Consider the following 13,270-nt stretch of genomic DNA (forward strand, 5'->3'; position numbering starts at 1 on the left):
AGGGAAGATATGATGTAGTATTGGGCATCTGAAGCTCTCATGATGGGGAGGGGGGAGGGGGGGCAGTGGGGGGGAGGTTCATCTCTGTATGTTACTGTGCAGTAAGAAGTCTCACAACACCAGGTTAAAGTCCAACAGGTTTATTTGGTAGCAAATACCATAAGCTTTCGGAGCAATGCTCCTTCGTCAGATGGAGCGGTCTCTGTTCTCAGGGCACAGACACAGAAATCAAATTACAGAATACTGATTAGAATGCAAATCTCTACAGCCAGCCAGGTCTTAAACGGTCTAAACCGGGATGTTGGATTTATGTCACATTATCAGTAACCCCCACAGCTTGCCTCCTGGACGTGCAGAATTTCACAAGCTGTACTGTCTGGAGACAATACGCATCTCTTTAACCTGTGTTGAATGCTCCCTCCACCCACATTGTCTGTACATTTAAGACCTGGCTGGCTGTAGAGATTTGCATTCTAATCAGTATTCTGTAATTTGATTTCTGTGTCTGTGCCCTGTTTGAGAACAGAGACCACTCCATCTGACGAAGGAGCATTGCTCCGAAAGCTTATGGTATTTGCTACCAAATAAACCTGTTGGACTTTAACCTGGTGTTGTGAGACTTCTTACTGTGCTTACCCCAGTCCAACGCCGGCATCTCCACATCATGGTTACTGTGCACACAGCCTCCAGATGGGGTGGGTAGAGATCCAAGTGGGGTATGGATGCTTTGCAGGTGATGGGTCATGGGGGAGGCTCTGAATGTCCACCATGGCACTGACGGGATCCCAGTATTAGTGGGGGAGGCTGGAGAATTACGGGATAATTCTGGATCCAGCTAAATTGAAGGCATGTGGACAGTGAGGGAGGGAGGGTCAAACCTGGTCCTGAAGTACAGGTGTAGCAGCACCATCCTGAAGTCCCAGAACAATGCTGTCATGCGAAAACAAAAGTAAAATCGGTTGTGTTTGGGAGGGATAAGCTGGACTATGGAGCTCCTTCCTGTGACACAAATTCACTTGTTGGTGCTGCTACAGTCGCAGGATCCAGGTCAGTTACAAAGGAGAGGTAGTAACTCATGGCCCAAGAAGAAACTAAAAGCCTATCATTTCCTTCAGTGCTGTTAAGCACATAGACAGAACTCAAGAGCCTCACATCACAGCCTCAATATTGGCAAAGTATAATATAGGAATGCAGCCTTGGAGAGTAAAGGCAATAGTGAAGAGGGTGCAGGTGCATCATATCTGGTATCTGATCAATGAAAGGCAGGCACGGGCAAACAATGAATGCCATTCATCACTGGCCAAACAGATTCCACTTATTGACCACAAGAAGCCGCAAGTCATTGGTATTCCACTTCAAAGAATAGAGAGCTGCCTTGGTTTGATCATTTCTTTCACACCTTATCACCTTCCCCCACCCTCCCCTCCCCCCTCCTTCCGCCCAGAGGGCTCAAGATGCCACATCTCTGGAATGGAATTTTGCTCATCTCTCTGTGTGTGTCAGAATCTCAGGGGTAAGGCTGCACCAGGCACAGTGCAATGAAGACATCTAAAGCTTTGGAGCCACACATCTCACATAGATCTCTCAATCACAGGCCAATCATTAATTGGTGTCAAAAGCACCAATCCTGGACTCACGTCGCTGTCCTTCTCCTGTGGACTTTAAATAGACAGAGTGAGTGCATTAGCAGGCCACCGCTTCCATTACCCTGGAATTGCCGTGACTCCTAAATCATCAGACACTCCCAGATGCCAGGAATCTTTGCAGGGCCAAAACATCTGCAGGGATGGTTGCTGGGGGATAAGTGCTAAACGCTTAAACAGTGGCTGATGACTCTGGTACATCACCCTCAAACTTGTGCTGAGGGAAGGTACAACGCTGCTCATAGTTCCACACATTCCCTTATAGGACTTCTGAAGATGCGCTTCTGGTGCCTGGACCGTTCAGGTGGCTGCAATACACTTTTCAAATCAAGGTGTCAAGGTCCTGGTGGTTGAAGGAAGGTGCTGCCTTCTGCTTGAGTGAAGTGGCTCTTGGGTTGTGGATGAATGCCATATTGATAAGTCTCCTGGCAACAGGGTGGCCTGGAGAGAGTGATCGGAGTGGTCTGGACTGGCCTTTCAATATGGCACTGGGTCCTTCGAATCTGGGTGGAAAATTCAGCTCCCAACCTGCCAGGTGATTAGGAGCAATACTCATTCATGCTTAATTAATGAGGTTCCAAGTGCAGAATGGGACGCGAGTTCACGCCATTGCAGACATCAGGTACAGCGCCACTGGAACTGCCCGCCACCACACTTGGACAAAAAACTGGAGAATTCTGCCCAAGATTCCTAATTTCCCTTCTAATCACTTCCATTCAGTGCAAATTGATTAACATTATACCCAATAGTAAATTGGGTGGGTGGCAATGGGAAGAAATAAAAAGGAAACTCAGAATTTACTGAATAATTTAAATGAATGGTATGAGTGGACCGAGCGATGGTTTATAATAATTGCTTGATGGTACACTCTGAGAATTGCTGAAGAGATGTGCAATGAATGAATGAAAAGCTTGACATACAAGGGGTGTCTGAGAACTCTGGGTCTGTACTTGATGGAGTTTAGAAGGATGAGGGGGGATCTCACTGAAACTTACAGAGCAATGAAAGGCATGGATTGAGTGGACGTGGAGAAGATGTTTCCATTAGTAGGAAAGACCAGGACTCGAGGGCACAGTCTCATAGTAAAGGGGCAACCTTTTAGAACCAAGATGAGGAGGAATTTCTTCAGCCAGAGGGTGGTGAATCTTTGGAATTCAATGCCACAGAAGGCAATGGAGGCCAGTTTATTGAATACATTTAAGACAGAGACAATTCGTTCCTTGATTGACAAAGGGATCAAGGGTTACTGGGAAGAAGCAGGCGAACGGGATTGACAAACATATTAGCCATGATTGAATGGCAGAGCAGATTCGATGGGCTGAATGGCCTAATTTTTCTCCTATATCTTATGGTCTTATGCAGATAAAGTTTGTTGTCTTGCATTGATCAGGACAGACGCAGTCCCGTTGTTCAAGCTCCAGGCTCTGGCCCTTTAGAAAGGGTTTGAAGGGAGAAATAATTTATACTGCATGAGAAAAGGGCGATAACTGGTTGGCAAGGGGGCTCTGATTGGTTGAGGTGTTATTATGGGGAATGTACCGGGGAACTGTTGTCCCCCATGTTTTTGTTTAATTCAGAAAAGCTGCAATTTCTGGACATGTTTCTTTAGCCTGTAGAGGACAGGCCCCAGCATATGAATAAAACTACCCATCAGCAAGCATAAGAGAGCCACAGTGCTAGCCCAATTTACAACCTTCAATTGGTGTGCTACAATTTATGATTATCAGCCATCCAAATTTGGAGAAAGTGCTAAAATAGGAGGCATAGTAAATAATTGTATTTGTTGATCTCACCCAGTACGACACTGAGCCATAAAGAGCTAAAAGGGTCAGATTCCATCACAGGCTGTGAAGCCCAGGCAGGGAAGGTGGCAGAGTCACTAGAATTGCCAGCAACCTGCCAGAATTAAAGCTTAGAAAAATCAGCCACATTTCCTAACTTCTGATCATTATCCAGAAGAGGCCACAGCTGACGCTATCTCCCTGGCCCTCCACTCAACCCTGGAACACCAAGATAACAATGTCACCGATGTCAAGACTCCTATTTATCAGATGCAGCTCAGCCTTCAACACCATCATTCCTATGAAAGTCATCTCCATACTCCGTGGCCTGGGCCTCGGCACCTCCCTCTGCGACTGGATCCTGAACTTCCGAATTCACAGACCACAATCAGTAAGGACTGGCAACAACACCTCCTCCACGATCATCCTCAACACTGGTGCCCCACAAGGCTGTGTTCTCAGCCCCCTACTATACTCTTTATACACCTATGACTGGGTGGCCAAATTCTCCTCCAACTCGATTTGCAAGTTTGCTGACAACACCACCGTAATGGATCAAATCTCAAAAAAGGACAAGACGGAGTACAGGAATGAGAGAGAGAATCTGGTCGAGAACTTCAAGTTTTTAGGTGTCCAGATCACCAACAACCTGTCCTGGTCCCCCCATGCCGACATTATAGTTAAGAAAGCCCACCAAAGCCTCTACTTTCTCAGAAAACTAAGGAAATTTGGCATGTCAGCTATGACTCTCGCCAACTTTTACAGATGCACCATAGAAAGCATTCTTTCTGGTTGTATCACAGCTCGGTATGGCTGTTGCTCTGCCCAAGACTGCAAGGAAGTACAAAGGGTCGTGAATAAATCCATCAATCAAACCAGCCTCCCATCCATTGACACTGTCTAAACTTCCTGCTACCTCGGCAAAGCAGCCAGCAGAATTAAGGATCCCACGCACCCCGGACATTCTCTCTTTCACCTTCTTCTGTCGGGAAAAAGATACAAAAGTCTGATGACACGTACCAACCGACTCAAGAACAGATTCTTCCCTACTGCTGTCAGACTTTTGAATGGACCTACCCTGCATTAAGTTGATGTTTCTTCACACCGAATGTAATGCTACATTCTGCACTCTCTCCTTTCCTTTTCGATGTATGATATGCTTTGTTTGTGTGGCGTGCAAGAAACAATACTTTTCACTGGATACTAATACACGTGTCAATAATAAATAAAATCAAATCGAATCAAAACCAAAAAGAATGTTGGAAGCAACAGAAAGTTTCACACTTCAGACTCAGTTTTTGTATCAAAACCTTTAATCTCCAAAGTTAATGTTAAGTTGGATGAGCACTGTGGCTGGTCAATAAATATTCACTTCAAAGTGCAGCCGCAAGCATTCATGGCCCCGCACAATGGTGGCACAGCGATTAGCACTGCTGCCTCACAGCACCAGGGATCTGGGTTCAATTCCAGCCGAGGGACTGTCTGTGTGGAGTTTGCGCATTCTCCCCTTGTCTGCATGGGTTTCCTCCGGGTGCCCTGGTTTCCTCCCACAGTAAAGGTATGAAGGTTGGGTGGATTGGCCATGTTCAATTGCCCTTTAGTACAAGTTAGGGAGAATTAGCAGGGTAAAAACATGAGGTTACGGGGATAGGGCCTGGGTGGGATGCCCTTTCGGATAGACGGTGCAGGCTAGATGGGCCGAATCGTCTTCTTCTGCACTGTAGGAATTCTGGGTCCAATTTTACCATTGCTTTGTTCCTGTTTTCGGGCGTGAAAACTTGGTAAAGGCGGGCATGAGGCGAGTAGCGCGATCCGTGCCCGCCTTTGCGCTGGCTCCCACTTTACCAAGACCTAAAAATGGATACGATCGGGACCGTGCCCAAAATGGGTGCGACAGCCATTTAAATCCATTTGAATACATTTAAATTGAATTAATGGGCTGCACGCCCAACTTTACCAGCACTTCCACCTTTACCACCGCATTCGCCCATCCCGAATCAGCACGAAACAGACATGCTCCATATAAGTCTGATTCCGACGCTCCATCAGTGAGGGTTAGTGAGGAGGTAAGGGTATAGTGTCCAACGGCTCTCTGCTGTCATTGCAGCCATTTTCTTTCTCGGGTCGATGGCGGCTCTGAGAGTGTGTGGGGGGTGGGTGGCTGTTGCTCAGCAGGTGTCCGATTTGCAGCACAGACCTGGGTCTCAGCACTGACCTTGGGTCTTGCGGTGCTGCTGGGTCCTTGTGCACTCAGTTCACTTTGAGCTGAAGAATGTGCACAAAACCATTGCACATTGCACTGCCGCAGCCTCTCAACTTTGCAACTGTGATTGTGGGGAGCATGTGGCTGGGGGAATTGGGGGGGACAGATAATGACTGTTGGTGTGTTACGGGCACGCAGCGTTCCTTAATCTCTACATGTGTTCCTCTTTAACTCCGCCCCCCCACCCCCGCTCTTCCCCCTCCCACGCTCAGAGTGACGAGATGGCTTTTGCAATGCAACTGATCGATGCTGCTGTTCTTTAGGTTGCTGCTAGAGCTGAGGAGGAGGAGCTGGAGGAAGAATTGTGGGCACAGGAGGCCCAGGCCTTACCACTTGCAGGGATAGAGGGAGACGACCACCGGAGACAGGTGGTGGCCGCCATTCACCCAGAAAGTGGGGGGAAGGGGGGGCGGAGGGGCAAGAGAAGGAGAGAGCAGAGACCCCGGCAGTTCCGTGCACGAGTGTCATTTGAACAGATGTTGGACACCGTGTGCCGCCGACGTCTCCACCTCCAAAAGGAGACAGTGCAACACCTGTGCCACCTGTTGCAGAACCTGGCACCTAGAGGCGGCGGGGTGGGGGGGGGGGGTTGGCTGAGAGGGCACCCACTCTCGGTGGCTGTCAGATTGACGGCCGCTCTGAACTTTTATGTGACTGGCTCGTTCCAGACCCCTGGCGGAGATGTCTGTGGCATCTCCCAATCAGCCGTGCACACCTGTGTCAAGCAGGTCACTGAAGCCCTGTATGCCCGGGCTGGGCAGTACATCAAATTTATCCTGGACCAGGCCTATCAGCAAGCCCGGGCTGCAGGGTTCGCAGCCATTGTGGGGATGCCTAACGTACAGGGGGCCATTGACTGCACACACGTCGCCCTCAAGGCCCCCCTAAAGAATACACAAAGATTCATCAACAGAAAGGGGTTCCACTCCCCGAATGTTCAACTCCTGTGCGACCATAATATGAATATTATGCATGTCTGCGCAAAATGTCCAAGTAGTGTGCACAGCAGCTTCATTGAAAGAACCTCGCTCATACCAGAGGCATCTGAAGAGGAGCCCAGGCTGCCGCGGTGACTCGTGGGTGATATGGGTTACCCGCTTCAGACATGGCTGATGATGCCTGTGCGGAGGCCTGTGACTGAGGCGGAGACTCGCTATATGAGGCCCATGTAGCCACCTGCGCAATACTGGAGAGGCGCACTGGGCTCCTCAAGATCGATTCCGGTGCCTGGACCGCTCTGGCGGGGCCCTGCAATACGACCCAGTGATCTCTTCCCGCATAGTGGTCATGTGTTGTGCCTTGCACAATCTGGCTCTACAGAGAGGTGACATATTGGAGGAGGAGGAGGAGGTGGAGGCTGACCAGCTGGGTGTCGCTGGGGAGGATGAACAGCAGGAGGAGGAATTAGAGGAGGAGGAGGAAGATGAGGAAGAGCACGCTGAGGAACACCACCCAGGCGCTGGAGGGCTGGCAGCCCAAATGAGGCACGCGAGGGCGGGAAGGGAGGCTCTGATCACCAGACGGTTCACTCGCTATGGGTTAGTGTCTGTGGGTTCCATTCCCCACACCCCAAATTCCTTCTATATCCTGCACATTGTCACACCAGAGCGATGGGCCTGGGTACTCTGTGTTAGGGAATTTTTTTGGCGGGCAGAAGGGTGATGACGACTTGCTAAGCACCATTATGATGATGCCCTGGTGAAAACTAGTCTGACTCCTACCTGAGCTCCGCATGCACGCTGAAGAGAATGGGATCTGAAACCCCCATACAAGGCCCTAGGGCGGGTGGGGTGAGGGACAGGAGGGAATCACTCGTGGGGTCTGGGGAAATGGCTTTCTTTTCTCAGTGACACAGCATTGAGGGGTCTCCCCAATTGACATCAACATGAAGCATCCCTCCGGCGATCATCAATGGAAGAGGATTCCGATTCGAGACAAACTAGTCACAGGTGGGTGGTGAAAAAACATTTAATTGCAATAAAGGTGTTTAATAAGACATTCTAACATAAAAACATGTGAACGAAAAACGTTCAGGTGCTTAAATATCTTTCGAAGTAGAGAAGTCCTTCACTCATGCCATCTCAGTGCAACTACAACTTCCTACCCTTACGTGGCCTTCCACTGCATCTTAGTGACTTCCCAGAATGTACATCGGAGGTTGAGGGGGCCAGCTGTCTACCATGCCCCGTGGCCTGTGATGCGCGTGGCGGGCGTCCTCTGGAGACTCTGGACCTTGAGGATCCTGGCCTGCTTCCAGATGTCTGGGAAGTTTCCATGACACCCTCTTCAACCCGCTGCCCCTGAGATGCCCCGGTGTCAGGACGGGGGGAGTCAGAAGGTGTGGCCACAGCCACAGTCCCCTGGCTCGTAGGCCCCGGCACGAGCTCGAGCCCTTCCTCCTCCCTTGGGGTTCCTGTGGGCCCCAGGATCACTCCACGGGACGGCAGTGCCTCTGCAGGAAGGCTCCAGAATCTCTGGCGTCACCTGGCACTGCCAGTGGAGGACCACTTGCGTCCTACTCATGATGGTCGAGCCCTCCGCGATGGCCACTTGACTTGGGGGCCACCTCTCATTGGCTGCAAAAAGTTCCTCTGAGACTGGGCCACGCTCTGCAGCCCCTCAGCCATGATCCTCTGCGACCGGGCCATGTTCTCAAGGGTTGCTGCCGTAGCCCGCTGTATCTCAGCGCTGTCAAGCTGGGTCTCCTGCAAGCTCTCAAGCCTCTCAGCCATGGGCCACAGAACCTCGAGAATCTTGTTCAGTCCCTCAGCTGTGGCCCACTGTGACTCAGCCACGGCCCTCTGGGACTCAGTTGTGGCCTGCTGTGACTTGGCCGTGGCTCTCTGGGACTCCGCTGTGGCCTGCTGTGACTCGTTCATCGCTTGGAGCCTGCCACTCATTGTGAGGATCCCCTGCCCCAGGCTTTCCACTGCAGATGCTACCCTTGCAGTGTTGGCCTGGGAAGCACCAAGACAGGCAATAGCTGGTCCACCTGAAAGCTTTGGGACTCCTCCCAACAGCCTCGCAGTTGGTCCAGTGTGGCTGTCAGCCCCTCCTGCATTCCCTGGTTCTATTACTGCATCTCCAGCAGCTGAGGGTGAAGTGATCTCAGAGGCCCAGCATGTAGCCTGGGGCCAGCTGAGTCCTCGTCTCCGGCAGGCCCCTGCATGCCAGAGGTCTCGGATGTTCCCTCCTCCACCCGATGTACATTATCAGATGTGTCGTGCTCATCAGAGTGTGTCCCAGAAGCCTCACCACTAACTGGACCCACTGATGTGTCAGTATCTGGGATGGTGAGTTGTGAGGTGCCAAAATGGTGCCATCCTCGGAGGTCTCTTCACCCATATCCTCCCAGGACTCATCCAAGCTATCTGGACCAGGATGGGCGGGAGCTGCAGTACGGCCTGTAGTCCAGAAGGCCCCGGGGGGTCCAGATCTGTCCCTGCAACACAGGACACAAGGTTAAGTGCAAGGGAGGGAGAGGAATCCGGGATGCCAAACATGCGATTCACATTTTTTCATTGAACATAGGACAAAGCACCAAGAAAATTACATCACAGGAACAGGCCCTCCGGCCTTCCAAGCCTGTAGCAACCAGGCGGCCCATCTGATTTGTAACCCCCTACCTTTCCAAGGACCATATGCCTCCATTCCCATCCCATTCACATAGCTGTAAAGACACCCCTTAAAAGTCACTATCGTATCTGCATCCGCGAACTCCCCCTGGCAGCAAGTTCCAGGCACTATTCTCTGCAAGTAAACATGCCTTGTACATCTCCTTTAAACCTTGCCCCTCGCACCCAAAACTCGTGCCCTTGAGAAGTTGCCTCAAAGTGAGTGGAGGAATGACAGGTACTCACGTCTTGACGGCAGCCCGACAATGCTGTTGCTGACAGCCCGCATCTCCCCTTCCTTTCCCTCCAGCGCGTGCTCCTCAAAGGGGATGAGGGCCCGTAGGTCTGGCTCATCACTTCCTGTCTTCGCCCTCTCACGGGTGTTATGGTCGGTCTTCTCCTGTGCAGATAGAAGGAGCCATGGCTCTTGCAGAGTATTAGGTGGTGGCCCTTAGAGGGCAAGCATAGTGGGGCTCTTGGGGGGATAGGAAGGAGGTGCTTGGGGGTCAGGAGCTGGAAACATGCAGGATGCTGGGGATGGGAGGATCTGGGGGAGATGCAAGATGAGGTTCAGCACTCACCCTTGCTGCCTGGATGAGATCATTTACTTTTTTCCAGCACTGCTTCCTGGTTCGGGGGCCAGTGCCCTGGCACTGACCGAGACGGCGACTGCCTCCCAGGCCACATTTCCATCAAATCTCCTGGGTCTGTATCCTCCTGGGGGGAAGAGGATGACTCGCTTGCCTTTGCTGCATCCAGTAGCCTCCCCAAGTCGCCCTCAGAAAATCAGGGGGCTGGTCGTGCGCACATTTTGTGCAGGAATGCCTGCCTGCCTGGTCATTCTTGATTTTTTAATGGAGTTGCCTCTCGTTAGGGCAGATCAGCTGCAGGCAGTTTGGCAGAACATTCCAGCAAATTACATGCAGTTTTCTTGTTAGCATTGAGGGGAAGGCACGTGAGCACTTGCAGGTGTGCTGATGCACGGGGGGGCGGGGGGGAGGGGGGGGGGGTTGGGAGGGGGGTGGGTCAGTGCCTCAGTGATTGGGGGCAGAGTAGAGAGAAGGAGGTGTCACACAGCCATCGGAATCCGGAGGAGATGGGGGTCTTGTGCAGGAGGGCCCGGGGTGGGGGTGAGGGGGATCACCCTGCCTGATATCCGTAGGGTGGAGAGGGGAGGGTGGATCTCTCTGCCTGAGATCAGTGAGGGGGAAGGGGGGTCCGCTGCCACTCTGCCTGAGATCACTAGGGGGAAGGGGGAGGGGCTCGCAATCGGTCTGGGTGACGGGAGGCGGGGGAGGGGTGGGGGGATAAGGGGGTCAGTAAAATAACACTTTACAAAGTTATAACAAATTGACAGCATGTTCACCCTTTGTCAGACTAGAATGCTTTTAGCCGGTTGAACTACCAAGTCTAAACAATCTTTTCCAACCTTATGCACGACACAGTTTCTCTTTATATAAAGGGTATCTTATTTTAGCTTCCACATTTACTGAAGAAGGTAACTTTAATGTTAGGAAGGAAATGATGGGGCGATTCTCCCATTGCAACCCGCCAATTTTCTGGCAGGACGAGTCGGGAGAATCGTGTGTCGGCCATTTCGTGGGATTGGTGCACACGTTCCCGATGCATGCACGTCTCCCAGAGCCGGAGAACAGGAGCAATCAGGATCGCGCTGGAAACTGGCGGGAAGAGAGATAAGTGCTGCAGAATTTGCCGAGCCTGATAGCATCTCCCACCCCGCCAGGAGTATTTCACTCCGGCGGTGTTTATACAAGCTCCCCATGTTCAGGGAAGCAGCGGGAGACCCCACTGGAGTGAAGGGGAGGCAATTGGGGCCCCCACAGGGGATCGGACAGAGGGGCTGGTGCCCTCTGGGCATGGGCACCCTGGCAGTGCCAGCCTGTGCCCCCTGGCACTGCCCAAGGGGCAAAGTGCCCATGCCCAGGGGTCACCTTGACTGCCCAGCTAAAAATGGAGGTTGCAGGAGTTTAGCTTTGATGGGGTGTGAGCGTCACTGCCAAGTTTTTTCCCATTCAAATCGCCCTTGAACTGAGTGCTTATTGGGCCATTTCAGAGGGCAGCTGTGAATCAACCACATTGTTGTGGCTTTGAGTCACATGTACGTTCAAGCAGCTAAGGACAGCAATGTCCTTATTAAAAGACAAATGGCTTTCAACATCAATCAATGATAGTTTCATTGGTGACACTAGTATCTAGATTGCCACAGTCATGGAAACGTGTTGGAGTTTCCTAAATAGCAGCACGACCCAGAGCCAGAGGTCCTGCCCCATTTCTAATCCATCTAATCTTTGCTATTGTGAAAGGGGTCAGGGCATGATTCACACATCAGGGCAACTCAAACTCAGCATATCATTTGAACTTCGTGCTGAATTCAAACAGGCCCCATTTTGGCTGTTGCAACTGCCTTAACCCATAGGTTTGGAATAGACCTAAACACTACTGAAGCGCAGATAAGTTTGTATATGATGTGAAGTTATTTAAATACCAGGCTCTTTAAAAATGAAAAAGCGGCTTCAGATGCCCAGGTTTAACAAAAACTTGGTTCCAGCAGTTTCAATAGCTGTTTGTTGTCATTTCCCAAAGAGCTCATTATGGCTGATTTTCATAAGCTAAAATTATTTCAGCAGGGGAATTCTAAATTTACAATTCCATTGACATCTTAAGGAGGCCTTTCGAGGATTAGTTGTCTTTAATGTCGGATGTGAATAAAAGTTTGGTTGTTTTTATAAGAGCTTAACTACTTGAGAATGAAAATGTTTGAATGGGCTTTCAATAATGAAAGTTAATTTTAATATAGTGAAAGCGATATTGGATTTTTAAAATTTCATCTTGACATGGCTCCTGAGGTCTGCCCATTGTGGGTGCTGCGTACATTGGTAAGGAGGATATAAGGGGCCATGGTGTATGGATGTGCATTGAGTGGAGTGTCTCGCTGGAAAATGCTGTCTATCTCATAAGCGTATTTACAACTGTAGCAATAAGATGTTTGGAAGAATTGTGATGGACTCATGTCTATGATGGGCAATTATTCAAAATAATTATTTCTATTATTTGTAAAATATTTTCTTGGCACATGGGTGTCACTGGTAAAGGTGCTTTTGGTAATTTTTGGTGGTGGCTAATCCAAGGTGGAATAAATCCCAGCCTTTTAACCAGCCCAGCCCTCAGCCACTTCCATGGCCACATTCTGGGGCAAAGGGACCAGGGTCCATCTTACACCCCCTCCAGAGCAAAAAGAACACAATGGGGTCCATAAAGGTAGGGTTGACAAGTCAGAAAATTTCTCAACTTGAGCTACTAGCCTTCATAGCAAACATCCAAGACTTTCTTTCAATTCCGATTTTACTAATTGAATTCAAATTTCACCAGTTGCCATAATGGGATTTGATCCAAAATCCCAAGACCATCCCTAGTCAGTTTCTCTGGATCACCACTCCAATAACATTATCACTGCAATATCATATCACCTTAATTGGGATCTTCATCAAGGTTTCTTTACCCTAAGAGGGTATTGTGACAAAAGCAAAATACTGCAGATGTTGGAAATCTGAAATAAAATCAGAAAATGCTGGAAATAATCAGCAAGTCACGTATTGACCCTGCTTCTCTCTCCACAGATGCTGCCTGACCTGCTGATTATTTTTCATAGAATTATAGAATCCCTTCAGTTCAGAAGGAGGCCATTCAGCCCATTGGGCCTGCATCAATAACAATCCCACTCAGGTCCTATCCCTGCAATCTCCCTCTGACACGATGGGGCAACTGAGCATGGCCAATCCACCTAATCTGCACATTTTTGGACTGTGAGAGGAAACTGGAGCATCCGGAGGAAATCCATGCAGACACGGGCAGAATGTGCAAACTCCACACAGACAGTCACCCAAGGCTGGAATGGTCCCTGGCGCTGGGATGCAGCAGTGCTAATCATTGTGCCACATCAGCTGTACA

General features: G+C 50.1%; 1 protein-coding gene across 1 annotated transcript in view; it reads right to left on the minus strand.

The window, feature by feature from the left end:
• The window catches only part of LOC144498747 (A disintegrin and metalloproteinase with thrombospondin motifs 12-like), a 557,508-nt gene that overhangs the window by 200,071 nt on the left and 344,167 nt on the right, over window positions 1-13,270 (minus strand). The gene's annotated exons all lie outside the window — the stretch shown is intronic.

The sequence above is a fragment of the Mustelus asterias genome, chromosome 1 (genome assembly GCF_964213995.1).
Source record: "Mustelus asterias chromosome 1, sMusAst1.hap1.1, whole genome shotgun sequence".
Taxonomy (NCBI): Eukaryota; Metazoa; Chordata; class Chondrichthyes; order Carcharhiniformes; family Triakidae; genus Mustelus; species Mustelus asterias.